Below are 27,374 nucleotides of genomic sequence, written 5' to 3' on the forward strand. Positions count from 1 at the left end.
CACACACACACACACACACACACACACACACACACACACACACACACACGCACAGAGTGCATTGAGTGTTTTGTCAGACCCACCATTACCATTCTGTACCCAACTGTAACACCTTGTTGGAGGTTGAATATTTGCCCTGCAGAGTTCTTCAGTTGGAGTGCATATGGACAGACTTCCATGGAAAACAATAACGAAGATCTGTTCTGCAGTACAGGCGCAATAGCCTGTCAGTCCCTGAGCATCACACTAAATATAGTATGCTTTTGTTATTGAATTGAGCTTGATGCTATTCTGGGGTTGTTTTGACAGATTTAATTATTTTGCTGATGTTACACTGCATTTGTGTAAAGCCCATGACACACCAACCAGACGGCCGACCATTGGCAGAAAAGGCAGGTGGACTCATCAGTCTTCCCGAGTCTGTCAAAAAAGTGCCTCAGAATCCATCAAAGCGATGAGACGTGATACTTTTTCATAACAGCAGGAGACACTAATCTGTATTGTTGCCCAAAAATGAAAACCAGTAGCTGATACAACAAACGCGCCACGTGGGTCTGGCTTCTCCGGTAATTCAAACCCAGACTGTCATGGCAGCTTGTTTGGAATATAATCTCATATTTGACTAAAATAGTTCACCGAAACGTGTTTCTGAAAACATTTCAAGTGAGAAATAGGCCATGCAGTTGCTAAATCTGTCTTCAGTTCAGAGGACCAAATGTCACGGCCTTAACAGGGCTGTAACAGTTTGAGTATTCGTCCCAAACCGTAATGGTATGGAGGTCATTGTCTGGTGCACGAAGTCATATGCAGAACACATGGCATGTTCACTGGTTCCGAGCGTAACTTTTTAACCCTACGTGGTTAGCAAAATATGCTAAGGTTATCACAACAAGCTGATTCCCATGCTCGTCAGTCACAAAAAAGCAAGCACAAATGGAGCTGAGGTTTCAAGTTAAGCTACTGTGGTTAAGTCAACTTTTGCTTTGTGGGGCAATTTGTTTTCCAGCCAGGAGAGAATAAAAGACAGCACTGCCTACACACAGCAAAAAATACCAATGTACTAATATTCATATGGGGCAAATTACATGAAGCTATTAACAGATGGTTACATTGACAAATGAGCTCTTACGTCTCTTGGTGACACACCTTGGTGAAATGTACCTGCTACCAGATGGCAACACCCTGTGTTCACAGGAGAAAGGGTGACTCCGGCCATTAAGGTTGGCTTTGTGACTAACGACAAAAAAGTTGAATCTAATCTAATCTAATCTGATTTTTGGCCTTCGTCATAGTTCTGGCTCTGTAAAGGAATGATGATTCTTCAACGTTTACCCCTGCAATTTTGCCATACATTTTCACAATACTGTTTAGTCATAGTTGCCAGTAGGCAAGTCTATGTCCACAACCTTCCACTTCCGGGATTGTTCCGGCAACGTAAGAAATTCCGCTGCATATCCCTCTTTTTGGCTGGATGTCCATTACCTTTCACTTTCTTTGTGTTGGCATTTTAAACTCTCGGTGATTTATGAGGACATTGGTTAACTGCTCTTCAGATCGCTGCAGGGTAAATCCAGACAGCTAACTAGACTATCTGTCCAATCTTGAGTTTTCTGTTGAATGACTAAAACATCTTTTTAATGTACCAAAACAACTTCCTTCCTGAGGCTATTTTGCAGTGGCAACGTGGCTCTGTCTGGTGATTAGCACCGCCCAAGACGATTTTGATTGGTTTAAAGAAATGCCAATGATCTCAGAATGCTGTGTGGACTAGCTACTATCTAAAGATTCACAGAGAACATACACCCTGGCCAAAAAACATAATTTGTTTGATAGATACACATACAGCCACAGCACACAGTGAGTGTTTCATAATGATAGGGGTGATGGATGAACTCCTACCTGCACCTATTATGAGTGGCATACTAAAACATGCATACAGTAAGCATATCACACAGAGCACACTGTGATGTGTCCATTTTTCACCCACCTAATTATCATACACATTAATCGTGTGTACGTGCATTAAATAAATAAAAAAAACATTGTTTATTAGAGCAGCAGCCAGCAGGCTGGGAATGATGGAGAGAAGGCGAGCTGAGGCGAGGCTGGCGACACGTTCATGAATCAGTTTCACATCCAGTCCAGACTGGCGCATATACACCACAAGTCACAAGACTGTAGAGTACAGCATAACCTTCTATAAACTGAGTTGGTCTCATATACATGTACTACACTACTTTATTTTGAGTAAGGGATTATACTGTACACAGGAAACTGTTGTCTTGCTCCTGGCATCATTTGTTATGATGGTACATTAACAAAATGAAAAAATGATGGAAACTCAATAAACAGCGGCAAAGTGCCACTCTCCTCAATATTTATATATATTTTTTTAACCTGCAGCCGGGAGGCATGCTCATGTGTTTCAAGAAATTATTTGCAACATCACAGGAGTCACAGGACTATGGGTGTTATCTGGCTGCACAATCCTGCCAAATGTTAAACTATCCCCAACTTTAAGTGTTGCCACACTTTGCCCCAGAATCAAACAGCTACAGCTCGGAACAGCTGCTGCATCTTCCCATAGACTTTGCCTGGCAGCTCGCCAAAGGCCAAACTTCACGTTTAGCTTGGTGTGTTTTTGTCGTAACAAGGTTGCATCCTGGCGGTTTAGGCCTTAGTTTAACAGAAATGTAAAAATGACCATTTTTGGGTTTGTGCAGTGACGGTGCCCTTGCCAAATAGATAGCGGAAACAACAGAAGGGGAAAACAATGCCTGACACATGAACGACAGAATAGTACTTAGTACCATTTACAGAGCCAGGACTGTGTAAACACCGGATTATTTTTCAGCACACACACAGATCAGAAAGCTTGGAAATATTTGCTCAATTTGACAAAATGTGTGATGGATTACAATGGCAGACTTCACCTTCATGTGAAGCAAGACTTTCCATAAAACCCCAACTTTTTACTTTTACATCTGTGTGTGTATGGATAAAACAAATGTTCACTTATGAGCTTTATTTGCTGGTAGGAATTTTTTTCAGCTTTGGCGTGAGCAAGGCTAAAGTTTTCTTCCTTTTTACAGGCATAATGCTACGCTAACCGTACCTTGGCACTAGCGCCATACTAAAAGCTTCAACATATGCTAACTATTAGATAACGTCCTTATATTCAAAACTCAAAATCAAAGGTAACCGTGAATTAACACGGTATATTTCTTGTTTGTTTAAGTTACTTATATTAGGCTTTTTGCCGTACCATTATTGTGTTGTATATTTTTTGTGCATGTTATAGGTTTAAAAAGTGAAAAAGCCTAAGGTCCACCCCAATGACACTATCTCCAACAGAAAACACGGTTCACAAACTGTTCCATACAGCTCTAGTAATCCACCCTTTAATTCTGTGACAAATGCTCTTCACTTTGTGTAATTTTCCCCTAGCTGCTAGCGTGGCATGCCCTCATTCTCAGCTTCTGTAATTTTTATTTAACCTTTATTTATCCAGGTAAGTCGATTGAGAAAAAATTCTCATTTTCAACGATGACCTGTCACATTCACACAGCTACACATTCTTACCTGGATGCTGCCCAGTAAAACCACAGTCTTATTGGCTGGCCACTGAGCAGCTCCACCCAAGGGCACCTCAGTGGTGGTAATGGGAGTGCGCTTTCACTTTCCCCACCCAGATTCCCGGTCACAAGCTTGCTTCTTTGACCTTAACCTGTAGGCCACCACTCCCCTTCTGACTGGCTGGCAGAGACGGCAAAAGTACTCACTTTCCTTACTCAAATAGTACAAAGTACAGATACTTGTGTTAAAAATATTCTGGTAAAAGTAGAAGTACTGATTTAACTTCTTTACTCAAGAAAAGGCAAAGACTTGGAAATGTACTGTGTAAATTATACTTAAAGTATAAAAGTAAAAGTAGCCTTGAGAATGATTTTTATTTTATGCAAAGCTACCTGGACCACAAAAATGTTAGTAGAGAGCATGGTGAGAAACTTCAGTGTACATGGAAAACAGGCTCTTCATATGGCATTGCTAACATTTTAAATGTCTGTCTGCCAATAGGCTTAAAACATCACATTTATGATTATTGTGACCGAGACTGGGACTCCAGGTTAAAAAGATTCGGACTGAGCAGCAAGATGTGAATTCTGTTGGGATTTTGTGAGAATTTGCAGATCCAGTTTCTCTCTTTTGATCTTCCCCTTAACATTTAAAGGAATCTACATGTATGTGTGTGTGCTCACTTATGGCTCCTGGAAAGAAAATAATGGATAACATATGAATCACTGAACAGACATTAATTAAAAATGTTCCTGTACTTTGAGAGTTACAGCATATTGGCCAGGAGTCATTCTTGATCCCTACAATCTCAAACATCTCTCTCAGATAAGGCCAAGGTTGTTTGGGAATGTCTTGCTGCTTGTCTGCCAAATATCTGTGATCTCTGCTTTCTTTTTCCATCATGTCGCCGTCCATTCTACAATGTGCTAATGTTTCTGCCATTAAGCTGCACTGATTAACAGCGAATGAATGCCACCGAATCTATTGAGGCGTCTTGTAGTGGTGTGTCAAGTGCAACGTACATCCCAATCCAATTAGATCCAATTTGGTGTTGATGATGGTAATTTATTTGAAACCAGAGTAATGACACCATTTTTAAAATGTAAGGAGTAGAAAGTACCAATCCATCCATCCATCTTTGTCTGCTTATACAGTATCGGGTTGCGGGGGGAGCAGCTCCAGCAGGGGACCCCAAGTTTCCCTTTCCCGAGCCACATCAACCAGCTCTGGTTGGATGACCCCCAAGCATTCCCAGGCCAGGTTGGAGATATAATCCCTCCACCTGGTCCTGGGTCTTCCCCGAGGCCTCCTCCCAGCTGGATGTGCCTGGAACACGACCCTAAGGAGGCGCCCAGGAGGCATCCTTACCAGATGCCCGAACCACCTAAACTGGCTCCTTTCAACGCATAGGAGCAGCGGCTCTACTCCGAGCTCCTCACCCTATCTCTAAGGGAGACGCCAGCCACCCTCCTGAGGAAACCCATTTCGGCCTTTTGTACCCTGGATCTGGTTTTTTCGGTCGTGACCCAGCCTTCACGACTATAGGTGAGGGTAGGTACGACAATTGACCGTTTTTTGTCACAACGGTGCGATAAATTGACTGTAATACCGACCCGCTTTCGTCACCTCACTGGTGAACAAGACCCCAAGGTATTTGAACTTCTTCACTTAAAAAGAAAATACCGATATTCGTGTTAAAATGCCCTGGAAAATGCATATTTAAAGGGCCAGTTCACCCACATCACAAAGATCATTTTCTCTACATTTCTTACCAAGAAAATCCCTAAAAAGGTCTTTTGTTTGTGGTGAAAGATTAAATTCCAGTTATCTAAAACCTGACTGTTATTTAACTTCACATCATTTGCATACAGCTAATTCTTATGGACCTCCAGACTAAATCTGGGTTCTAAGAGCTATGTTATGTAACGCCAAAGCCTCCATCCCCCCAACTCTCTAACTGTTCACCCTCCTTTCATGATCACCTCCATCTCTCTCACTTCATTGCCTCCTCATTCCCACCCTCCCTCTCTTCTTGCTGCAGGCATCAATGCTGTTATGGTGGGCGTAGGTGCTGTGACTTTTACCACTGACAGGAGAGAAGGGGGGATGAAAAGAGAAAGAAAGATCGAAGAGAGACAGGGAAGAGAAAAGTGGTCGGGACCAAAAAGGAAGAAGAAAGGGGATTTATTTTAAACTTGACCTTTAACTACCTGATAACCAAACTCAGCTTTATAGCTTTATGTCTCTCACTCTCTGCTGTCTCTCCATCTCTTTCTCGCCACCGACAATGACCAGATACATCTTAATATCCCCTGTCCCGTGTGTGTGTGTATGTGTGTAGCAATGAAACCACCTCTGGTTTCTCCTCATGTGGTTGTGAAAGATTTCACAAAATGACGTGGAAAAGAAATGAAACCATTTTTTTTTCCAGCTCACAGCCACCATAAGTCAAGGGAAGTTAAAAGAGTGTTTCCATGGCCACTGTGAATTCACGCTTGTGATCAGTAAGCTGGGGTGAATTAACTCCCAGTAACCGGAGACAATAACCATACAAGTATGATAGGTGTTTGTTTGCAGTCCTAAATTATTATTATGTCCCAGCAAGCAAATGACATAAGTAATGTAATATTAGCTGTTCTGTGCATTGAATGATAATTGTGAGCACTTTTGAGAGGAACCAGCAAAGTAGGTCATTTCATGAATACATTTTGATATATATTTTTTTTTAAATGGATTTGAGATTTCTAGTTTTAGGAAAATCCATGTAATCCATGGAGATATGTCAGTGACGAAACATGCTGATTTGGATCTTGCCTCGATGTCAGTCAGACGAAAGTACTGGATCACTAGAAATGTCAAGCAAACGTGCCAAAGCCTACGAGGTAACATTACAGCTGCTGAGATTAACATATAATAAATTGGGTGGTGCTAAGAACTGACAGTGAGCAACTTCTTATTTTGTCACGGTGTAGTTTGTTGAGTGTTAGGAAATGTATAAATCAATCATGGATCCTGTCTCTTAAAAAATAGATTTCAAATGAAAGATGTCTAAAGTTAAAGCGGGGGTAGGAACTCTTGTTTTTGGCGTTGTTGGGCAAACATTCCATAATCTTTAACCACATTGTAATTCAAGTTGTCCGAGAGAAAGCTAGACTACTGCATCTCGTGCTTGGCTCTGTTTTCAGTCCTTAGAAAAACCATGACGTCCAACCATCTATCCGTGATGGGAGACATTGGCCAATCACAAGTCATTTCAGAGAGGGAGCATTCCTATTGGGTGTTCTGCAAATGCAAATGGGCATGCACACGTTCCCTCGGTGAAAGTTCTGTTTACCGTAGCCAAAGGCTCAGGGGCTGCAACTAAAGCAAGACAAGATGAGAGCTTGAGAAATTAAGCATCGCATGACTGTATCCAAATGTTTGAACATCTAAATTGAAGAAAAAGAGATCTTCATCCTACAAAACTTAAAGGCAACAAAACTGGTTTCCCTTCAGTAGGCTTTTTCACAGAAGACATTTTGTCATTTCACATTAGAAAACTCACAGGTGAAAATAATAAAAACGGATGATGGATATGTATGATTAAATGTAGCTGCTTCGACTTCAGCATCCTGGTTTCGTGCATGATGGCTCTGCATTGAACAGAGCCATCGTCAGTGTGCATTTGTAACACCTGTGCTTTTCCTTTAATGGCAGCTCAAAATGTCTGCTGTGGAAAACGGTCTATTTTTTTAAATTCCCTTTTCTTGCTAGGCAGCCAATAGGAAGCACTCTCATTTCCAAGGTCAACTAATTTTACCCATTCACGAAATGTTCCTACAACTACAAAGGCATCTCACATCACATTACGTCAACCACGTCATAAAAGGATACACAAAACATGTCACATGAGGAGAGCATGGTGTGATTTGAATATTGTGACATGAGCATGATTTGAAGACGTGGTGACATATCAAGTAGAAAAGAGACAGGTACAGACAGAGATGGAGGAATGACAGAGGAGCAGAGAGAATGAGCTCCTGCTTAGGAGGGATTTTTGGTGCCCCCCCAAAGAGGTTTTAGCCAGCTCCAAAGGAAATTCACTAGCACCAAGATGACAAGAATTAAGACTAAAAATAGAAATTCAAATCCTCTCTGAAAGTGTTTTGGATAAAAACTGTATTGTAAAATATTCCTAAACCACATATCTTATTTATAATAAAGTTACAAGCAAGAGCAGTTCTGAGGCTAATAACATTAGCGTTAGCACTGGCGCCTGACCCCTTCCACTTGAATGGTACTGGCTATAAGATTAGAAATTGAAACACTTAACCGTTACACACTATGCCAGGCAGACACACAGCTGACAACATCGCAGCTAAACCATTTAAAAAAAAACACAGAAGCTATTGTGTCACAGCTGGTTGCTAGTAGCTTCTTGCACATACTCCTCTTGTCACCAACCCGATCTCACTGCACTTTGTGAGATGGTCACGGTGTTTTGATCTACTGATACATCAACAGGGACACAATTTTATTGTTTACTTCGTGGTTGTCACCACGCCGCCAGGACACGAGCCATGGTATCTGTAACAATGGGGAAATTAAATTCACATGCTAACGGACCGCCACACTTGGGATTCGCTACAGCAACGAGCAGAGGTGGGTAGAGTAGCCAAAAATTGTACTCAAGTAAAATTACTGTTACTTCAGAATAATTTGACTCAAGTAAAAGTAAAAGTAGTCATCCAAATAATTACTTGAATAAGAGTAAAAAAGTACTTGATGAAAAAATTACTCAAGTAGTGAGTAACTGTTGAGTAACGTCTGATTTATTTCTTAACACAAGCATCAATCAGACATAAATACAAAATAATCATATTTAGGCAAATTATAGTTCATCCAATCAATAAAATAAATTAAAATTAATTTATTAATTACAAATTAGCTTACTTGAGAGACTTGTCACATCAAATTTGGATGGATACTGCATGTGTAAAACATACTGTATGTAACCTAAAAGACAAACATCCACCTCTCCACAGCAAAAACTAGAACCACCGCTACGTCACCTCAGCTTAGATGTTGAGTTTTTGAACGCTCACATGTCCGTTTGTTTTGGTCGACACAGAAGACGCCGCATAACGGAGCTGCTGTTTCGCACTTTTCCTAAGGTAACCATGCTTTCACTGTGAGGCCGAGCCGCCGAGGAGGGGGGGGGGGTCCTCCTGGTCTGCGTTGCCTTGGCGACTTCTGATTCTGCGTCTTTGCTTTTCTACGACTGTAAAGCTAACTTCTTTATATGTCTATGGGCTAACCTGTCCCGCTGCTGAAACAAGTGTGGTCACGTGACTGCACAACGACGTGTGATTGGTTAAGCACAGTCACGTGGTAGAGCCTTCAGCGGAAGACTCTCTCTCTCTCTGTCAAAATAAAACATTAAAATCAGACGTACGCTGGGGTAAAAACAATGAAGCGTAGTAACGAGTAACAAGCTCATTGTAGCCTAATGTAGCGGAGTAAGAGTACAGTTTATTTTTCACTAATCTACTCAAGTAAAAGTAAAAGTATAGTGATTTAAAACTACTCCTAGAAGTACAATTTTTTCAAAAACTTACTTAAGTAAATGTAACGGAGTAAATGTAACTCGTTACTACCCACCTCTGGCAACGAGACAGTTCTGGTTAGGAAAGAACAACGGGGAAAGGCAGCTGCAGGGACACAACCTGCTGTCTCAGGGGGACGCAACAACGGGGAAATGAAACACCACATGTGGTAGATGGTGACAACAACGGCCAACAAATGCAGGATACGCTAACAACGGGAAGGTTGTGGTTAGGAAAGGAACAACGGGGAAAAGGGACTTTCACAAGTGGGACACGGTCCCCGGTCTCCAGGGTGAAAGTCCTCTGTTGTTTGGCCCATCCACCACCCCAACCAACCTCCTTACGCAGATTTTCGGCTTTTCAATGCACCGTAATTGTGCTGTTGTCACGAAAGATGCTTCCTATTTTAATAAAAGAGTTTAAAATTTGTTCTCACCATGACGAACAAAATGAGACAATTGTGTCCCTGGACGCAAAACAATGGAATAAATAATGTCACCATTTAACAAACTGCCATGAGACTGGGCTGACTGAGCAAACAGTTCATGCATGCAATTTTGAACACTTGCAGGTCAATCAAGGGATTCATGGCCAGGAGAAGTTTAAAAAAAAAAGAGAATAAAGGGGAATTCATAATGTGAGATTCAACTGAACAAACAAAAACAAACAAACCAGTCGCTGCTGTTTTTATGCTAAAAAAGAATCAGAAAGACAAATGCAAACCGTAAATCACTATGTGTAGCTCCTCCAGTCTGTGTGCGCTCATGCATACTGTATACCACCGAAGGTGTATTTGAAGGTGTACTTGCTCAGAGAAAAAGTCTTTGTGTGTGTGTGTGTGTGTGTGTGTGTGTGTGTGTGTGTGTGTGTGTGTTGTCTCCAAATGCAAGATGTCCCATCTGACTTTACATGCTAGAAAAGGGTCTGCTTACATTGAGGCTGTCATACACACACTCAAACACTTTCCCTGGGGGGGACCACTAAATAACACTGATTTATCCACACACCCACACACGATTAAGCTGTCTTCTGGTCCCAGTGTTTTTTTGCCGTGCTGAATACATATGCGTGTTTGTTTTAGAAGGGAATCAGTGATTAGTTTAGCTTTAATGCAAAGGCATCTGGAGGGAGGAAGACTATGATGAAAGGAGAGATTGAAAAGGAGAAGAATAATATTAATGTCACCACTGGGCTGAAAGAGGAAGTTTTAAAGTTTTAAAAGCTGACTAAAAGTAATACAAAATCAAAAGAAGTGTTTGGTCTCATGGTTTAACAGTTGACTTAGCAATGATTTATTGAGGATTATAATCATAACTCATTTTGCGAGACTGTTTACTGACTTGAAGAAGCTTTGTTTTCTAACTAGGTGGTTTAATTAATGGAATCGTTGTTTCTACGTAGGCCTTTAATTTAAACTTAACATTTGGAAGGATGCATCGTTTCAGCCCTAGTTTAGAGTATTTCTTTCTTTTTACCTCTACAAGTTGAGGCCTTCACATCTGACTTGTGGGAGAGAAGACAGATAATTTTCATAAATCAGACTGAACTGTTGTCAGTTGGCAGAATGATAATAATGTCTGCTGGATGAATCTCTAATATGAAAGCATATTTCTTGCCATAAAGCTTGGTCCACTGTGTTTAATTATGTATTGTATATTATTATAATTTATAATGTTTAATTATAATTTTATCATAAAATATTGGAAAAGTCAAAGAATTTTAACTAACGATGGTGCAGGATGAAAAGGTAAGCAATCACCAAAGTCTTATAATTCAGTCTCACATTGCCAGACCTTCCTCCATAGCGCTGCGGAAGATTGTCTGGGTGGTCCACACAGAATTACAAGATGGGATAAAAACATGTTCTGGTTTATTGGTTTCATTTAACCAATCACAATTGTTGTGGGAAGCACTGAGTTCTGGACAGAGCCACGATGCCACTGCAAAATAGTCCCTTGAAGGAACTTGTTTGGTTGGAACATGTGTACGTTCAAAGATTGTTTTAGTCGTGCAACAGAAAACTCAGACAGATCTGAGTTAAGCTAGCTCAGTCTAGCTAGCTGTTTTGATTTACCCTGCCGAGATCTGAGTAGCAGTTAAACGTAGTCCTCATGAATCAACCGGAGTTTAAAATTCCAACACTAATAAAAAGCGGAAGGCAACGGGACATCTGGCCAAAAATGGCGGGACATCCCCAAAACGTTATAGATATAGACTACATAATTCATAGTGACAGGAAATTGCATGGCGATCTCTTCTACATTGTTCAGACATTCCATTTAAAACCACAAATATCAACCTGCTGGTGGCACATAAAGAAGGGTCAATGGGATTAATCCCCACGAGACCGTGAACCACTGTAAAATGAAATAGAAAAAACAATCCTGTTGGTATTTTCTGTTGTCCTTCCTCTTTCTCTGCTCCTCATTACAGCTGTTTCCCCTTCATCTTCTCCTTCTCTGTCCTTGCTTTGCAGCCATGTCTCTCACTCTTACCTAGACTCCTCTCTTCTCTCCATTCTTTCACCCAACTTCTTTTCATCTCACCTCCCTTTTCATCTTCCCCTCATTTTCCTCCCCTCATTTTTCCATTTTAACACCAGTGACCCCATTTCTGCCTCATCTTTAGCTTGCCTATACTCCTCTTATCCTCATTTGTCTGAAGTGACCCATATTTACTCCCTCCCTGTGTCACTCCTCTTTTTTTTTTTTTTTTTCCTCTAACCCTCCATCGTATGGTGAGCCTCATCTTATTCTCCCCCTTTGCGTAGCCTCATTCTCTGCTTCATTAGGCTTACCTGTGTCTGTCTATCCATCAATCCATCCATCCATTCATCTTTATCTGCCTTCAATAATACCATTTGACACCCTTCCATCTTCTCCTCAAATTCAATCGCTTTTGCTCCTCTTTTTATTTCTCCTTCCAGCTCTACATCACTCTCTCCTGTTATCTATTTTTCTATCTACCTCTCTATCTAATAGTACTTATCTGCCTTCACTTTTACTGTTTGACACTCTTTCACCTTGTCCTCTGATTCAATCTTCCCTCCCCTATATCCCCTCTTTCCTTTCCTTTTTCGTTCAATCATTGTACCCATCGCTACCTATTTTTTTTACTCATTTTTTCACTCTCAATTTACCTCCATCAGTCTTTTTCTTCTAGTCATTCTGACTGTCTTTCTAATGAAACAGAAACTAATTTCTCACTTGATTTAATCGTGTTTATTGATCAGCTTCTTATAAAGATAAGATTCCCTGCTTGCAGGAATATTACATGTTCAAGGAATGTATTCAATTTACAAGTCAGAATGACAATGGTCATATTGCTTGCTTTTTTTTTTCTTTTAAGATTGGAAGTTGTGTATATAATGGGAGGGAGGAGACCCGGGTGAATGTTAAGATGGTCCGAAGGGTCTATGATGAAAACAAAACCATAATTATCAAAAAGCTATTGATAAAAAAAAGCTACAATTGTGCATTGGTAAATTAAAAGAGGCAGGTTGTGCTTTCAATGAGAGCAGGGCCAGATTAACACAATGTGCATGAAAAAATAAGACAGCTATAAAACTCTTTTGTAGTAAACATGCACTTTTGAGACAGCCCCTAACTTCAGTTCTTTGTTTTCTATCTGCTGTCAAATCACGCACTGTGAATGTTTTGATAGCAGATTGCGAGGTAAAAATAACACCTGTGCAACATCAGTCAAGCTTTATCCTGCGCTGAACAACAGGTTTGGTGGAAACTGGTAAAACGCTATGTCTTGTGAATTTCCAGGAATGTCTTAGGATCAAATTTAAATCTGAAAATCTCAAACTCCAAGTGTTACGGCTGTGTCATCCTGAAGATCCCTAATGTTTCCTTGTGTTCCTCACTCACCCGACTGCCAACCTCGCTTCTCCCTGCTTGTTTGCCAGAAACCACCTAGCTTCCAAGCTACCTCCGCTTGCCACGCTCTTCCCCCATCCATGCTTACGCCAGCCCAGTCTCCATCATCTGAAAAATAAATACTAGTTTCTTACCAACACTGTCTATGACTGTGTTTGGGTCCCACCCAAGTCTATAACATTATGTTTATAGACCGTATCCTGTATTTGTTAACATTTAGGCAAATTGGTATCCTTGAAAATCATCCCAGCGGCTCTCTACAAACATCAATCATCTTGCTTACTTTAGAACAATATAGACACTTCACTAATGAACGACTATAGGTCAATATCCAACCTTGTATTTGGAAGTAATATCATTGAAAAAGGGTTTTTTTTAAAACTCAATCTTTTCTTGTCACTAAACAACAGTTTTAATGCCATCCAGTCAGGTCTTCGACAACACCACAGCACTGAGACGGCTCTTGTTGAAGTGTTTAATGAATTCCACTTAAACACAGATAGTGGCAAAAAGTCAGTCTTAGTGTTACTTGATCTCAGTGCTGCATTTGACACAGTCAACCAAGATTATTACTGGACCGATTATGGCTCAGTACTAAACTGGGTTGAATCAAACTTAAAGAGTAGGGATTACTTTGTATCTATAGGTAATTATGCATCTGAGCATACAAATATGACGTGCAGTGTTCCCCAGGGCTCCATTCTGGGGCCACTTCTGTTTAACATCTGCATGCTTCAATTGGCTCCGATTATGGAATGCAACAAAACAAGTTAACATAGTTATGCGGACGATACTAAAATGTACATAACCTTATTGCCTGGGAACTATAGGCCAACACAAAAACTGACTAAGTGCACTGTACAAATTAATAACTGGATGTGCTAGAACTTTTATTAATGAACCTAAATTAAATGAAGAAAAAACTAAGTGTGTTGTTTTTAGAGCAAAAGAGGAACAATTAAAAGGTCAGCACTTAGCTTCAAACAACAATGATAAAAACAACAGACAAAGCCAGAAAACTTGGTGTAGTCAAGGACACAGACCTAAAACAGCCAAATTAAGAAAATGTTGCTTCAGTAGACTTTTCATCTTGAGTATACTTGACTCCTGCAACTGTGTCTTTACAGGTCTCCATAAAAAAAAAATCAATCAGACAGCTGCAGGTGATTCAGAACACTGCTGCTCGAGTTCTCACTAAGACCAAGAAAGTAAATCTCATCACTCCCGTTCTGAACTATTTACACTGGCTTCCTGTGCCTCAAAGAATTGATTTCAAAACACATGTGCTGATTTATAAATCACTACATGGTTTAGGGCCAAAATATGTTTTAGATCTAGATAGCTAGTGAACCACCCAGACTTCTCAGGTTGTCTGGGACAGGTCTGCTTGCTCTCCTCAGAGTCAGAACTAAACAGGGGAAAGTGCTGTTCAATTTTTATGCTCTACATATTTGGAACAATCTCCCAGAATACTGCAGGTCCGCCTCAACTCTCAGTTGCCTTACTTTAAATAATTAATTTCTTATACTGCACTGTAACTTTCATTTTTGTACTTTATCTTTTTTTAAATTTTTTAATCATTTTCAACTGCTCTTTAACGTTTTACATAAAGCACTTTGAGTTGCCCTGTTGCTGAAATGTGCTATACAAATAAAGGGGCCTTGCCTTGCCTAGAGCCTACCTCTGATCATTATGAGCCCAAATCTTTAGTGATAAAGAGCCTTTTTCTATGATTCCTGAAGAGGTGTATGGATGCTGGAGTGGTATTTACATTTTACCTGCACACACACACACACACACACACACACACACACACAGACAGACACACACACACACACACACACACACACACACACACAAACAAACACATTCCTCGAGGATAGAGAGACCATTTCTTTCTCCATCTTTTTTTTTTAACCGTGTAATTGTCCTCAAGGGCACCTCAATACACACACACACACAAACACACACAAACACACAGCACATACTCTCATCAGAGGCTATCACTCTAATCTCTGTCCAGTCAAATCAAGGACACAGACATAAACACACACACACGTACATCTGAAAACCAAAGTGCACTCACACAGGCATACAAATGCATGCTATATAAAGTAAGTGTGATGGTTTTTTTTCTCAAGTTATACACATACAGATGTGTTGGATGTAACACGTCTGTTTGAACAGAATTCTTAGGTGATACCTGTAAATTGGATTATGGTGATAGAGGGATTAAATGCAACCCTTCTGGCCTCTTAGCTTTCTCATAACTCCATTTGCACATACTGTACGCAAGCCAGTTGTGAGTTATCAAGTGTCTAATCTCAATTTGCCAAACCTATCACCAAGTCTTACCCTTTGACATATTTGTCTATTCTGCAACTAAAATCTTTTAATGTCAATTAACTCTTGAGGCTTGAGAGAGCTGTAGAAGGTTTGCCGTGGGCCTTTCATGGAAAATGAAGACTACAATTAACTTGAATTCATGTTGGTTACAATTGACTCAAATGGTAACAAATATTCACAGAGATAATCAAGGCATTCATAAAAACTCACTAAAGTACTCTTGCCACATAAAATGGGTGAAAGTCTTGTGTTTTCCTTTAACTTCTTTTGGGACATGAACTCCGCTCACCAGCTTGAAAGCCACCGTGTTTTGAGACCAATCCATCTACCTGGATTCATCATCATGGATCATGGTCTTCTACAGCGGCAGTCAATGGAGTGCATAAAGTAATAAGTGCGTGGACCACATACAAATTACAGTGCATTACTTTTTTGTAAATATATCTTCATGTGGGACATGAAAATGTAACCACCTGTCATGTTCAAACCAGTGAAGTGCTGCTAAAACAGGTGCTATGTTTGCTCTTATATTAATGTGAGTTAAAAGCCAAGCAGCAGAGTTCTGAACAGCCAGGAGACGGTAAAGCTCCTTCTTACTCAAACAGGTAAAAAGGCTGTTGCAACAATCCAAGCATGAAGAAATGAAAGTGTTCTTAATTTTGGAATATTCCTTAGTTGGAAGAAACAGTTCCTTACTAATTGTTTAGAGTGGCGCTGCAAGGACATCAAAAACAACACCTTAGCTCGGCTGGACAGACAGGCCTAACTCACCAATGTGCTGTGTGATTCGACTAATAATAATGGGGGCGATAATTAGTGTTTCTGTTTTTATCTGAGTTCAGAAGCAAAAAAGTTACCATATAACCACTGTTTGATAGTAGTCAAACAGTTGATTAGAACTCAGTTTCCTTAAACAAGCAGTACAGTTGGATATCATCTGCATTTGGATGGTAAGCTACATTGCTAAATTTACTAATTATCTTTCCTAGAGGAAATCTGTAAAATAGGAAAAGAATAGGTACCAAGACAGAACCTTGAGGTACCCCACACAACAACGCTCTAGTTTCAGACATGATCTGATTCACATAAACACTAAAACTTCTACCAGAAAGGTAGGATAAAAACCAATTTAAACGAATCCAGACATCCCAACCACGAAATCTATTCATCATAATGTTATGATCAACTGTGTCAAAAGCAGAGGAAAGGTCTTAAACTGTATATTCCTAAGAGTCAGCAGACATCATCATATCACTAGAAACTTTAAATGCTTTTTTCAGAAACCAGACTTTGTCAAACTCATGATTCTCTAATAAAAGGGTGAGTTGCTCTGCTACAACTTTTTCTAAAAATTGTTTATATGAATGGAAGTTTAGCTACTGGCCTATAGTTGTTAGGTTGTAGGGGATCTAAACCAGAATTTTTAAGTAGAGGCTTAACAACGGCATATTCAAAAAAATAAATAAATAGGAACAACACCAGTTAAGATGAAGTATTACAGTTTTTTCCAATTTCTAACACACTAAAATTACATTCACAGCACAATAATTTAAACTGACACACAGCAAAACTTCTTCTCAAGTCTCCAAACATCTAAACACATTTTCTGCTTTACACACATTTTGCCTTTCAAAATGGCACTTTTTAAATGCACTGAACACAGTTCCCTACATAAGACACAACAATCTGACATAAAGTCACATGTTTGCCATTTCAAAACACTGCCATTCAAAATGTCACCAAATGAGCTAATTGGCCAATTACATGTGCCAACTTGCCAAACACCTCAACTGTTATTTGTCAACACTCTAATCACAATGTAAGCACTATGAAAAAACCACAGGTGAGCACCTTTTTTTAACAATAACAATGTACGACGTTGGAGATAGACAAAGAGGAAGACGGAGGTTGAGAATAAGAGGGGGAGGAAGATTGAGAGGTAGGGGTAGAGCAGGTAGAGGAGTTCATGGCCAAAGAAGACAAACACTTTCAAATAAAAGCAGAGCAACCTTAGTAGATCATGTCATCAACCATTGGGCTGACAATGCGTGAGCCTGGACAGAGAGTGCAGCCAAACTTGAGCCGTTTTACTGTCGCCTCTGTCATCTGGACTTTTAGACTTGAGAACAGGTATGTAACCAACATTTTTGATGTAGTACACATGCAGTAGACCCCATGTCATAGTGCATCATTTGGGTGACGCCTGTTTACCCAGTGTATGACATAAGCCATTCATGAACTATACAAGTTTCCTGTACAATATACTCTACTGTGGGGGAAAAACATTTAGGCTGCATTGTCCAAGCCCTGTTTATTTCTTTATTTTTTATTTTTTTAAGGTCTGAGACAACACCATGGTGGAGGAAGGGGCCGAATGCTCACCGGGGCACAGTAAGCTGGCATTGTTAACTTGGTTTTGGAACATGATAAACTGAGATTACCAGAAATTCAAAGCCACATCCTCCAAGACAACACCTTATTCAACAACATTCAACGAGTCAGTCTGTCCACATTGGCTTGCATTCTCCAGCGAAACCAAATCGGAATGAAACAACTTTATAAGGTGAGAGAAATTCTCAAGTAAACAAAGAGGTCAGACGAGCATGTAAGGATGTAAGTACTATATTGACTGCAGTACACTACACGCAACATTGTTTCCCAATGTACAGGATAACACCATACTGATGGATTTGTGTTATTTGTTTTCAGGGAGTATTGGAAATGGATTCTCATGCAATCCCACATGAGTTCATCTTTATAGATGAGGCTGGGTTCAACCTAGCAAAGACAAAGGGGGAGAAACGTCATTGGCCACAAAGCCATTAGAGAGGTTCCTGGCTAACATGGTGCAAACATCTCAATGCACGCTGTCATCTCCAGCATGCATGTTATCCTCCACCGTCATGCCAACCTTGGACCATGCAACACAGCCCATATTTTTACATTTCTAGCCAGACTTCACAACATTTTCAAACCAACAGAGCATATGGCTGATGCAGACAATCAAGGAAATCGGTACGTTGTAGTATGGGACAATGTGAGCTTTCATCGTGCAGCCGCAGTCCAAAACTGGTTTGCTGACCACTCAACATTTCTCGTGCAATACCTTCCACCATACATTATTTTTGAACCCCACAGAAGAGTTCTTGGAAGCCATGGAAGAGGCATGAGATGAGATTGATGTGGGTGCAATTCAGGGATGGATGAGGCACTCATGGTGCTTCTTCCCTCGATGTCTGGCAGTGGAAGATATTGCCTTTGATGTTGACGAGGCGTTGTGGCCAAACCCGGCAAGGTCCCGGCAATTATTTTTCTTGCCTCTTTTTTTTTTTACTGTTACATATTTTTTCTGAAATTTTCTTTTTCAGCTTACTGTTTTATGTAAGTATATATTTGTTCGGCCCCATGTAAATAAATCTGCTGTACATTTGTAGCACTGACTTGTTTACTATCGTGAAACATAAAATAATGTTTTAACAGCATGTGTGTGTATCTGCAAATATTTCTGTGCATTTGAACAATCTGAAACATATTTAGTATTATAGCAAAGCATACTAAAAACGGGGGTGCTTTTTATTATGCCCAACAGTGTGTAGTTGGTTAGGCAAAAATCTGGTAATATGAATGAAGTATGCACCATTTCATGCAAAAGTTTGATTTAGATAATGCTATGTGTAGTTTTGGCTGCAGTGCTTCATTTTGCCGGACATATGAGGTATTTTGCAGTTTGGGTGTGTGGTTTTGTGAAATGTGTTCCGTATTTTGATTAAACCAGACTAGTTTGCAAAATTTTGAGTTAGCAATAGGAAAAAACTGTAAGCATCTCAACAATACAGGGGCCGATGGAGTCAAAAGCTTGTACAAATAGCACAGTAGTGACACATAGGACAAGATGATGGTTTCAAAGTATGTAACAAAGAGGCAATATCAAGTAATGTCACAAGTTTGAAAGTGGACCAAGAATGAGCGGGAGACAAGTCACAGGCAGAGTTCTGAGAAAGTGATGGTGAGATGTTTGCCCCAACATCTCTGATCTTATTTACAAAGAAGTGGAGAAATTCATTACAGTCCAATTTAGATGACACAGTAGCTTGAGGGCCAGAAGGAGACATTAATGCATTAATGGTGTCAAATAAGATTCTGGGATGATGCTTATTTGAGGAAATAAGCTTAGAAAATAAGCAGGTTGTCATCTATCTCAGCATCGCGTTTAAAGTAACCCTCAGTTCTTTAAGGTGAAGCCTATGAACTTAAGTTTAGAAGATTTCCAAAAATATCAATTGAGCATATTTTTGTTCAGTCCAATGTAAATATTTCTGCTTTGCAAATGTTGCACTGACTTGTTTTTTGAAAAATAAAAGGTTAGGGTAACAGCACGTCTGTGCATGTGAGCAATCTGGAGAACTTTCTACAATTTGAACTATTTTATTATTATGGCAAGCATATTGGAGATGAGAGTGCTTATCCTTATGCCCAACAGAGTGTAGTTGGTTAGATAAAAATCGGGTAATAATGTATGTATGAAGTGTGGGCCACTTGGTGCAAAAGTTTGATTATTATAATGTTATAATTTGGTTGCAGTGCTTCATTTTGCAGGATATATGAGACATTTTGGAGTTTGGGTGTGTGGTTTTGTTGAATTGTGTTAAATATTTTGATAAAACCAGCCTAGTTTGCTGAATTGAGTCTTAGCCATTGGAAACACTGAAAGATGAATCAGTACATTACATGCAAAAGTAGCACAAATCCACACTTGCCTGTAGCTCTTAACACTCTTGCGTTTTTCTTTCACACTCACGGACTGCCCACGGACATGTTGAATGGGATCAGCTGTTCTGACATCTGTGTTGTTGCTCTCTATTAGATCAGCCTAACCATCTGATATGTACTGAGGGTTTGTTGGTGTGTGTGTGTGTGTGTGTGTAAGAGTCAGAAAGACTAAGGGGTTGAAAGAATGAATATTAGAAATTGTATTTCAGTTTTGCTTGATGGAAACAGATGAGAGAAGTGATGAAAAGAAAATAATATACGAGCTAAGAGCAGGTGGGTTTGCAGATGGTCATAACAGGGATCAGGTGGCTGTTATTTTACACACACACACACACACATACACCTACACACACATACATAAGGATGATGTGTGGTATGCATTCTCGTATGCATGGTTCCCACCTGTCCATATAAGTGCATATTTACACACCTGTGTGCGTGCTGTCAATTCATTTTCTGAGCACAGTGATGCAGTGTAATTTCAGAGAAATAAAAACAGCTTTGGATATCTTTTTTAATACTTTCCATGAAAGAGATGTAAACAATGCTCCAAAGGGCTGGTGTCAATCAACTGCATCTATTTCTACAGCGCGCTTAACAATGAATACTCCTCATTAGACACACTCAAAAAACTCAAGATAAAAAGAATCCATCTCTATAATGACTTGAATACAAAGTTGAAAAAACGGGATCATCTGCCACTTCTTCAAAAACAGCCACTGTAATGGAATTAACACAAATTGAATAATGAGAGTGCTAGGGCTCATGATATAGAGCATATGTAATTAACATAACCAACATATACAGTAAGTACATACTGTAAAGTACAGTCTGTGGTTATTGCATGCCGCAATAGAGAGTCTAGAGATTGTACTTGCTACAAAGAAGCCAGTGCTTATTTGGTGGAGACTCTTGGATGTCTGAGGTTACACAGATAGCTTTAAAAATGTGAACAACAGTACCTTTATTATAGTAGAACGGCACACATTCTGTTTTTCAGAAAGTAATGGCGGTGAAGGAAATGCAAATCCCACACTTATTTGTATTTATAGATGAGGCCGTTGCATGGCAAGAGTGGACATCAAATGTGTTGATGAGAACTTGTAGCCTAATGCTGGAGAGAGGCAGGATTAGCCTCACAGTTCTTTGTTACTGTTACATACCGTACCTGTAGTTTGTGATTTTTAGTTCTAGTTATGTAAATTACTACAGACAAGACAAAAATACATATATATGTATTACTGCTGATTTTTATTCCTTCTAATATACTTTAAAACTGGTGTACAGTAAAATAAAAAATCTTGTAAAAGACTATCACTCTTTAAAGAAAATATTGATTAGTGTGAAGGCCATAATTATTAAATATATAAGGATAAAACAAAATGTCTGATGTCTGATGCTCGTGTTTTTCTCTGTGTGCTCTGAGTGAAAGTGTGTGTTGTCTTAGTGAGGACTGTTTATAGTGGCTCTCTGTTTCGAAGCCCTGAGCCTGTGTTGAGACATGTGTGAAGAGATGTGCTGCTTAGAATTATAATTCTTAAAATTATTAATTTTAGGAGTTTTGCAAGTGATGTGAATGGTTTATCTCAGGTGACTTTTGCTAGTGCAGACCATAGTTAGAGTTTTACACACGTGGCTTTAGTTGTGACCACTGTCCTTTAGCAATCACAAAAAAACTTTAAGTGTGGTGAGTTGTGAGGGATGGATCAAAAGAGGATGGTCAAAATGAATGCAGGCCGACCTATCTTCACTTTTAGTCTTCAGTATGGATCAACTACACAACTCTGGATACTGGACTTCCTGTCAACTTCAAAGCTCCAGTTTGGAAAATAGTATTTTCAGTAAAATTAGATGTATCCAAGCCCAAGCTTGTCATTAAGGTTATTTTTAAAAGGAACTTTTGCAATTTTACACATAATCCCCCGGGCTGGAGCTGCTCCCCTTGCGACCCGATACTAACGAAGATGGATAGATGGATGGATGGCCATACTTCAACACAACTGTAAGATATTTTCATTTTCTCGCCTATTGTACGTTTTACTTATCTATTTTTTATAGCTTTAGTTAATTTGCATATTTATATTAATTATACAAAACATTATGAATAATTGATGATGTATTGAAGTGGATAAAGAGGAGACTATTTATCTGGTGGTAAAATTCATAAACTATCTGCCAAGTCAAACTTCCCCTGTTATTTTGCTGAAAGTAACTCAAAAGTAATGCAAAAGTAGTGTAACGCATTATAATCAGAGCCATTAATATTATAATATAATACTACTCTCAAATGACAGTAACTTGTAATCTATAATGTATCACTGGAAGTAACTTGCCCGACACTGCCAAGGGAGCAGTGGGCAGCCATTTAGAGCGCCCGGGGACCAACTCCAGATCTGAGCCAGTGCCTTGATCAACAACACTGACGGGAGAACCTAGTATGTGTTTTTTGATTAACAAAGCTCCTGCTATGGGCCACAGAAGACATTAAAAAAACTGGTTTTACAGACTGAGTAGAACCCCTTGTTACAAATAAACTGACTGCCCTTCAATTTAAAAAAAAGGTTTTCAGGGTAAATTGAAATCTTAGTGGATGCTGTCACATGGTCTTATTGATGTTAAGGTGATTTTTTTACGTAAAAATTAGGCTGCTTTGTAAAAGCCAGGCCTTTTATGTTGTTGTCAAGATGAAGGTGTTAGTCTTATTTCCTCTTGTAAACCAATGGTTTTCTTGCATGAGCATCTGAAAAAGCTTCAGATTGTTAGTACGGTCACTGCCCAGGGAGACTTTAAATGCTGTTAAAGCCTCCAAGAGGGCCTTGGTTCTGTGGTGTAATACCATTTTAAAAGCTCTCTGTATTCAGCTGGGCATATCAAGGACAGACGCAGTAAAAACATTTCCTTAAACCCCTGCCAGTATGTTCACGCACGCACACACAAATGCAAACATTAGCACAGACATACACACAGAGATACACAAAAACACATGCAGATGCACAGATACAAATGCCTATAGACACATAGACAGACAACCCATGATACAAACTGAGCACATCACACAAGAACCCATAACAACACAGATGCAAGAACATGCAAACACTCATCCGATTGGCAGTATTGAAATGATAATAGATAAGCAGTGGTTTGTGTTTCCATGCTGGCACTAATGTACTTCTCTTGTATCTCTCCTCCGTCTCTGCCCCCTCCCGTCTCTTTGTTGTCTGTCTCTCCTACCGCTCTTTACTCCACCTTTTCTGTCTCTCTCTCTCTTTATTTGCCATCATCCATCCCTCTGTCTACCTTCCACCCATCCCTACCCCTCCCTCCTGCAGTCTTCACAGCACCCCCCCCCCCACACACACACACACTTACTGTGAACATGCTACAGAGTGATACTGCCCCCTATTTGCCAGATAGGAAAGGTTTTTCTCTTCTCTCCCCATCTCTGCCAATTTGTCTAAATCTTTCATCATCGCTTCACTTCAAATGCCAGCACACTCATCTCTTTCTTATTCTCTCTCCCTCTTATCTTCATCTCTCTGTTCTTACTCTTCAATTCTTGTCATTCCTTCATCCCTTATTGTGACTTTACTAACAGCAATGTTGCTCTCTTCTTCGCATGTGGTTTGCTTCTCATCTATCTATCTATCTATATATCTATCAATCTTGTTCACTCTCTCAATTTCTTATGCTAAGCAGCTCCAGATAATGTACTGTGCAATAAACTTGCGCTCCCCTTTAATTACTTTCTAGCTATAATCTAAAAGGATCCGTTCACCCAAATTACAAAACACATTTTATTATTCTTCATGGTATTTAGCTAAGCAGGCAGCCACTCCACCAGACTACTTCATGTACTTAGTGACAAAGCATCAATAAATCATCTCACAATAAGAAATCATCTTAAAAGGTGCTCAAAGCGATGTTGGGTGATGTTACTTCTTGTTGAAGTATTTTCACACAAAACTGCACTAGCTTGCCCCTCCTTCCTCCTCATCCTATCTCCTCCCCTTCTCCTGTGCTTCTGTACACTAACCACACACCCCTAAACCCTTCTGGTCGGTTATTGGTTGGTTTGTGGTGCAGGTGGGCATGGTTTATTTTTTTTTGTCGTTTGTAAACCCCGGGCTGTCTACAGAGACTTGGTGAAGACCTAGAGCTATCTCCAAGCGCTGTAAGGGAAAATAATGCTTAAAGTCAAAATACTTTTATTGGTCTCCCTAAGCTCCCATGGCATGAAAATGTCACTTTATGAGTTTTTTTAATATGATAAAAATATTAATCAATATGCGTTCCCCCAGCCTGCCTATGGCCCCCCAGTGGCTAGAAATGGTAATAGGTGTAAGCCAAGCCCTGGTTTTCCTGTTCTGCCTTTGACAAAATTAAAGCTCAGATTGGCTGATCTGGAATATTTCCGCATTAGGTCATAAGGGGCAAGGTTGCCTACCCTTTCTCTGCTTTGCCCACCCAGAGAATTTGGCCCCCTCATGAGAGAGCGACATCATGGACTTCAACTGAGCAAAGTGGCAGTTGGTCTATGCCACACCCCCAGCCTCTACCTTGAATGTACATCTTTTGAGCTAGATTAGTAAGGACCAAACCAAAGCTTAAAGAACTGTGTTGGGCCCAGTGGAAAAAACATGAATCCAAATGAATTCTATTCCTTCTCAATACAAAAACTTTATAATGTATGTCAATGTTGTGTATACAGGTTGTTATGCTGCACCAGTGAGGACAGAAAAAACAATAGTCTTTTAAGCATATATTTATTCATTTAATGTTTCTTCTTAATCCACTTGAGAGCCCAATTAGATCTGTATGCCATACTGCGCTCATTTTCAGGGAGCTAGATTGCAAGAACAAACAGGCAATTCACTTAAACTGATGGCTTCACCAATGTATCTCTAGTATAGCTAATTAATGTCCATCCTCTCCTTAATTCTCTATTGGAGCCCCAAGATGAAGAAGAAGATTATTATCTAACAGCAGCACCTTCACAATAAACTGTTTTTTAGATAGAAACAAAATAAGAACAAGGTGGAAAAGGATTTTTCCCCACATGACAGGAGAATTATCAGGTTGAAGCAGCATCCGGGGAAGCTCAGAGAAGGAGATGTGGAGTTTCTGGAAGAAATTAGTTTTTCACACAAGCAGTAGACTTCTGTGTGAGGTGGGAATGTCATTTCACCACCAAGGTGCCTGGAGGGAGAGGAGTCGAGCTGAGAGTGGAGTTATGGCCTGGTGTCTGCTGGGAGGGAAGAGCTAAGCACGTGTCATGAAGGTATACAGGGGGATGCAGCCCACTTAGCAACTTGTACAGCAGAACCAGGGTTTCTGAATTTTTTGTGAGCTGCCTCTAGGAGATAAAGGAGGGCTGGAGGTGACATTGGAGAATGCAGATGCAATAAAACTGAAGTACAAGTTATATTGAAACAGGAAATAGGCGGACAGGGGTCTGGCAAGAGGAAGAAGATGTGGCTGTGATGCAAGCATTGCATGGCAAGTGGCTGCTAAAAATCACAAGTGAGATTCTTGCCAGTCGGGGCAGGTGTCCCTGTTGTGCTGTCAGTCCTGATAGAGAGGTCTTGCAGAAGACAGCATTTGTCAGGCAGGAGCAATATCTCATTTTTCAGGCAAGGTTGAGTTAGAGGTGGTGGGCAGTCATCCAGCTGAATGTTTGCGGATGGAAATCAAAGTGATAGAGGAGTGAAAAGCAGGTTTTCAACAAAAAGGTTTTGAGTTGTTGGAGTCAAGGTGTAAAAGATGGGCCTTTGTATGAGCCGTGAGGGACACCAGGGAAGTAAATTTAAGACATTTTACAAGATCCCCAGGGAAGCAGTTTTACAGAGAGTGCCGAAGGTTTATTAAATATGTTTTTTTTAATGCAGCATTAGTTAATATTATATACTTGATGCCACAGCCCTAGTTAGCCTGGTATGACATGTGGCTAATAATAGCAGACTTAAGGTATGTTGCTCACTGACTTTATGACTCTTCTCCACGTGTGTTTTTTGTTTCAGGAGTTTAATATTTCAACAAAATGCTTAAAAGTTTAGCATTATTACTGCCATTAGTAGCCACTGTTTCTATTACCAATTTGTTGTTTTTCTGGGAATTTTAAAGTCTTATGTACATTCACAAAACACAATATTTAAGAATCATTTGTCTAATCGAAGCACCAGCCAGGACCAACATGCTCTTACAAATAACTGGTTATATTGTCACTCATACTGCTACTTTCAGGTAAAGATAAATACTTTACCTATTCAATGTTTCAGCACTTATCCTTACACTAATGCTCATGGTGGGTGACGGTTAGGGTTTGCCATCTTGCTTGCTGGATTATTTTTTTGCAATTGGATTATTGTTGTAGCACCCAAAAAAGCAAATCCATTAACAGAAAATCACTTTATCATTGTAAAGAAATTAAATGTATTATCTAAACAGTCTTTAAGTTATTAGATGATAAATGTAAGATTGTTCTATCATCTCATTTAGTTAATGCTGCTCTGTGGTGTACTGGCAATATTCAGAAAATAAATTCTACTGAACGTGGAAATTGCCTGAATTTTACTCTAGCACGACCACGATCTGTGTTTTTGATTGAAATGTCTCCACAACTTTTGAATGGATTGTCATGACATTTTGTGCAGCCATTCATGTTGACACAGCGTGAACAGCAAACAACTGTGTGACAGAGCAAACAAAACCAGGAACACTGACTGAGGGAAAGAGAAGAAGTATGTGTATGTGTGCATATGTACAGTATGTGCATCTGTTAAGACTGTTTGCGCCTGTGCCATCATTTGTTAATTAACAGCCAGTCATTAAAAGCCGATGTAGGCCTGTTGAGTGGTAATACACATAATCTCCATAATGAGCTCTGATAATACAATAATCAGAGTTTAACAAACACACATAGCTGAAGAGAAAAGTGGATATTCACGCACACACTCACACTCCAGTGTAATGCCATGATGATCCATCTGCCTCTCTTCATCCCTGGTTCACCTCTTTCATCACACCTAACATCCCTCCATCCATCATAAATCCTTCTGCTTCACTACATCTCTTCAACTTACTCTCTCTTTCTATGTATAGTTCAGTCTATTTTTTCCAATTTGTCTCTCACTGTCCTCTTTTCTTCCCTCCATCTGTCACCCCCATCCCTCCTAATTTTTCTCCTCTCTTTTCCCTGGGTTATCCCCCCCCCCCC

General features: G+C 39.8%; 2 long non-coding RNA genes across 2 annotated transcripts in view; both read right to left on the reverse strand.

The window, feature by feature from the left end:
- LOC117936238 overlaps positions 1–16,446 on the reverse strand; it is a 24,351-nt gene extending 7,905 nt beyond the window's left edge. Inside the window, exon 1 of the long non-coding RNA XR_004654910.1 lies at positions 16,435–16,446. This is a non-coding gene — a long non-coding RNA (uncharacterized LOC117936238). The remainder of the gene's footprint in view (positions 1–16,434) is intronic.
- Positions 16,447–26,312: 9,866 nt separating this feature from the next.
- Positions 26,313–27,374, reverse strand: part of LOC117936232 — a 22,272-nt gene continuing 21,210 nt past the window's right edge. Inside the window, exon 3 of the long non-coding RNA XR_004654908.1 lies at positions 26,313–26,324. This is a non-coding gene — a long non-coding RNA (uncharacterized LOC117936232). The remainder of the gene's footprint in view (positions 26,325–27,374) is intronic.

Source organism: Etheostoma cragini, chromosome 20, assembly GCF_013103735.1.
Source record: "Etheostoma cragini isolate CJK2018 chromosome 20, CSU_Ecrag_1.0, whole genome shotgun sequence".
Taxonomy (NCBI): Eukaryota; Metazoa; Chordata; class Actinopteri; order Perciformes; family Percidae; genus Etheostoma; species Etheostoma cragini.